The sequence below is a fragment of the Muscardinus avellanarius genome (assembly GCF_963383645.1).
Source record: "Muscardinus avellanarius genome assembly, chromosome: 13".
NCBI classification, from domain to species: domain Eukaryota; kingdom Metazoa; phylum Chordata; class Mammalia; order Rodentia; family Gliridae; genus Muscardinus; species Muscardinus avellanarius.
In genome coordinates, this window is record NC_137799.1 from 67,048,979 (window position 1) to 67,053,836 (window position 4,858).

Below are 4,858 nucleotides of genomic sequence, written 5' to 3' on the forward strand. Positions count from 1 at the left end.
GGTCTCACTGAGTTGCAAAAGGCCTCACTAAGTAGCTGAGGTTGTCCTTGAACCATGGTCCTCCTGTCTCAGTCTCCCAAATGCTGAGATTACAAGAATGTGCCATGTCCAGCTACTACAAATGTGTTTTTACTAAAATACATGACAGTAAACTAACTGGCATAACCTTTAAAATAAAAACATACTCTTTTGGCTCTCCCAGCAACACCATGGTGGTCAGCAAGAACAAGCGCCTTACTAAAGGTGACAAGAAGGGAGCCAAGAAGAAAGTGGTTGGTCCATTTTCTAAGAAAGACTGGTGTGATGTGAAAGCCTCGGCTATGTTCAGTGTAAGAAATATTGGGAAAACACTAGTCACGAGGACTCAAGGAACTAAAATTGCATCTGATGGCCTCAAAGGTCGTGTGTTTAAAGTGAGCCTTGCTGGAAAATGGCGACTGAGGGACACAGCACTTCTCAGTAGCTGAAACAAATAAATTTCAACTACTTAGAAAGCAATGTCTTAATCAACAAAATAAATATATCCCAGGAACCAAAACAGATCCAGGTACCTCGGCGGAAACCCTGAACTCGAAGAAGAACAAAGATTGGACACCAGACCTGTTGCAGATACAACTGGGACGCCCGCCAGTGGGCTGCCTGTGCGGGCTGCCTGCCTGCCCAAACTGCACTCCCGAGACCTGACTGAAATCACCACGGCAAGATAATCTGAGACTGAAAACGGACATAGAGCCTCATCTTAAGCAGCGAGCAGCACCCACGTCAGAATTCTGTGTGCTCACCAGCAACTGGATCACAACAGCACAGGGACTCCCACGGACGTCTGGACCAAGGAAGCTAGGTACCTGAGTGTGTCCAGTGAAAGTGCGGGTCCTAGCGTGCGCCCCAGGCCCAGCACTGGCCCGGGGCATCTGTCCCATGCCTCAGAACCCAGCACTGTCCTCGCGCACTCTGTCTGCGCCCCAGATCCCCACTAGTAGTCAGTGCCTGTGCCACTGCCACCCCTAAAATCGGAGCTTACCTTGTGTGCCTAGCCCCCGCACTCCACTGGAGCCCAGACACCCACCTTACCGGAGGCCTGCTTTCCAGGCGGCAAAAGCTCTGTGCGCCCGTGAAATCTCCTCGGGCCCCCAGCTTCTACGCCCCACGGGAGGCAGAGATCATTGCTGGATACCGCGCAGCGCCTGTGCCCCCAGACCCTTGTGCACCTATCCCATACCCCTGGCCCACTGCTGGGAGTTTCTGCCCACCTGGTAGCCTGATACTCAGTTCTAGTCTAGAGCACAGCTCAATGCACCTTGGAGGAGCATAGCAGCAGGCACTAGGCAGCTGTACCCACTCATACCTGGGTCCAGCAATAGCAGCGCACCCAGCTTGCACTCTCGGAATTGGCAGAGCTCTGGCAGTAAGTGTGGGCATCCAGGAACCAGCATCCCTTTGCCCAGGGTACATCTTGGGACCACACTGGCTAGCACAGTTAGAATTTCCAGAGACACAGGAAAATCCATCGAGACACAATATCTGCACAGGACCTCAGGGGGAGGTTCCATGTCTACTTTGGACATCCTCCACTCCTGCTGTAGGGAAGCACAGGCTGGAGTCTAGGGTGGTGAGTGCGGAGGTGCTGACTACAGGTTGGAATTACACAGAACCTGGGAATTGTACAGAATCTAATAACAGTGATACCAGACATCCTGACACATAAACTCAAAGCAGTTAAAGGAAAGAAAGGTGTCCAAACACCCAGAGTGACCTAAGAAGATAAAAATAGAGTACAAAGAAAACTAAGAGACATTGGATTATATTCTGAGAGCTACCAAAGCAATCAGATACACAAATATTATATGGACCTGACCCCATATTCATAAATAAGTAGGACTGTTTTTTTTAACTTTTATTGTGGATGTTTTGTTTTGTTTTGCTTTTACAGTGCTTTTGTTTTGGTATGGTTATTGTTGTTTTATTTTTTTTTCTTTCCCCATCCTTCTTTTACTTTAACTTGTTTTTTTTAATATATATATTTGATAGTTTGCCTTATTTTCTGATTTCACACAGCTGCTAGTTCCTTTTATTTTATTCTTGTCCTTTTTTCCTCTTTCTTCCTCTTTCCTTCCTTTTTTTGTTCTCCTCCTTTGATTGGTTTGTCCTTTCTTTTTCTTGGATTACATAATAGTCTTGGTATCTTGTGTGGATTTTTTTTTTTTGGTTCTGCTTCTTCCACCACCCCTCTTACAAACTTCCCCACACTAATCTATATACTCTTCTCCCCCAAAACTTTTCCCCATAATATACCTCCTTGTTTAATACTCAAAGTATTTCATATCTCCATACTTACTCTACTAACGACAAGAGTCCTACTAGTTAACTCCCTCTCATTCTCAGCAAGATATTACCTTATCGTACTTAAAGTCTTTCTCAACCTAAACATATCCTCTACCTAATCCAACTCCTTTACCCATCACCCCAGCTCCTCCCACATCACCAACCCTCAACACTGGAAAAGCTCTGCTGACTTGCCAATACCCCTAAACTCCTAATATTAAGATTGGACTAAGCATAATACTCACAAACGATGGGTAGAAATCAGAAAAACGGGACAGGGAATGCTATAACTATGAGAACCAGGAATAATGAAGAGACAGCAGAAATCACAAATAGTGACCTACTAGAAATGCAAGAAGGGGAATTCAGAATCTTGATGTACAATATGATGAAAGGATTTAAAACAAGTCTAGAGGAGGTGAAAGGTGAGTTTGAAACACTAAAAAAGAATCAGAAAGAGGTCTGGAATGAAATGAAAAAGGCAATAAGTGAAATGAAGACAGCAATAGAAAGAAATTCTGGAAGGTTAGATGAAATGGAAAACAGAATATCAATATTAGAAGACAGTACATCCCAAACCGAAAACACAGTCAGTGATATACAGAAATCTTTACAGCAACAAAACCTAAACATCCAGCAAATATGGGATAATATGAAGCGTCCTAACTTATGGATAATAGGCACTGAAGAAGGGATAGAGGTACAGACCAAGGGCATCTGTAATCTCTTCAAGGAAATAGTCTCAGAGAATTTTCCAAATATGGAAAGAGAATTGGACCTTCATGTCCAGGAGGCATACAGAACTCCACTGAGACAGGACCAAAGAAAGACCACTCCACGCCCCATAATAACCAAAATGACCAACATAGAGGCCAAGGAAGGAATCTTAAAATCAGTGAGAATAAAGTGAGACTTGCTGATCTGCAGAATGATGAAGTCGCATTTAGGAAATTCAAGCTAATCACTGAGGATGTTCAGGGTAAAACTGCCTGACTAACTTCCATGGCATAGATCTTACATGGAACAAGATGTGTTCCATGGTCAAAAAATGGCAGACTATGATTGAAGCTCATGTTGATGTCAAGACTACTGATGGTTATTTGCTGCATCTCTTCTGTGTTGGTTTTACTAAAAAAACACAACAATCAAATATGGAAGACCTCTTACGCTCAGCACCAACATGTCCGCCAAATACGGAAGAAGATGATGGAAATCATGACATGGGAGGTGCAGACAAATGACTTAAAAGAAGTAGTCTATAAGTTGATTTCAGATAGCACTGGGAAGGACATAGAAAAAGCTTGCCAGTCTATTTATCCTCTTCATGTCTTCATTAGAAAAGTAAAAATGCTGAAGAAACCCAAGTTTGAATTGGGAAAACTAATGAAGCTTCATGGTGAAGTTCTGGAAAATCTACTGGGGATGAGACAGGTGCTAAAGTCGAGTGGGCTGATGGATATGAACTATCAGTCCAAGAATCTGTTTAAAAGTCCAGATTTTTAATAGTGACAAATAAAAGGTCCTATTTGTGAAAAATAAATAAATAAAAAATAAAAAATAAATAAAAACATCCATCTATTAAAGAATCTATTTAAGGAATACCTTAAATTATCTCTTCTATTAGAGCTTCTCAGAGTTTGTGCAGTCTTTAGGGGTTATCAGACATAAATGATTTTCTGATGTATTCATTCCATAGGCTAAGAACAGTGGCAAATGGCTGCCTCATTTCTCTATTTGGGGAGCACACCATGGAGAAGAGACCGATTCATATGAAACGTACATGCTTTCTGAGAACTACTTATTTATTTCTTTATTGTGGTACTGGGGATTGAACCCAGGGGCATTCTAACTCCTACCCATATTTTACTTTATATTTTGAAACAGGGTCTCCCTAAGTTGCTGAAAGCCTCGCTAAGTTACTGAAGCTAGCTTTGAAGCTGGGATCCTCCTATCTCAGCCTCCCAAGTACTGGGATTACAGGTGTGTGCTACCATACCTGATTTTAAAATTTTGAAGTAGCATCTTATTAAGTTGCTCAGGCTGGCCTCAAACTTGCAATCCTTCTGCCTCAGCTTCCCAAGTAGCTGGGTTTTCAGGTGTGCTGAGCACCCTTTTGAAGAATATTTTCTTTTAAAATTCTTCTTGGTATTCCCTTAAGCAAATAACAAACAATCAAAGTATTACCTCAGCCGGGCGTGGTGGCGCACGCTTGTAATCCCCGCGCTTGGGAGGCAGAGACAGGAGGATCGCGCAGGTTCGAAGCCAGCCGCGCGCTGGCTTAGGAGACCCTGTTTCCAAATAAAAATGTAAAAATAGGTCTGGGAGTGTAGCCCAGAGGTAGAAGGGCTTCCAGGAACCCCAGTACCACCCAAAAAAAAAGTATTACCTCAATGTCGATTTCTAACTGTGGGAGAGAAATGATTGGCTTAGGTTTGGCCAGTTGTGGTAAGGAAAGTGAAGTCATAATTTTCATGCTGGAGGGAAAGGTAAGCAGCACTCTGAGGAAAATTCCTGGGGGAGTCATTGACCTGAAAAG

At 43.1% G+C, this 4,858-nt stretch overlaps 1 pseudogene across 1 annotated transcript; it reads left to right on the forward strand.

The window, feature by feature from the left end:
- The first annotated feature begins 209 nt into the window (after positions 1 to 209).
- Positions 210 to 3,809, forward strand: LOC308272677 (small ribosomal subunit protein eS1-like; annotated as a pseudogene). The gene is made up of 2 exons: positions 210 to 413; positions 3,229 to 3,809. The product of its transcript is annotated as a small ribosomal subunit protein eS1-like (transcript).
- The last annotated feature ends 1,049 nt before the right edge of the window (positions 3,810 to 4,858 follow it).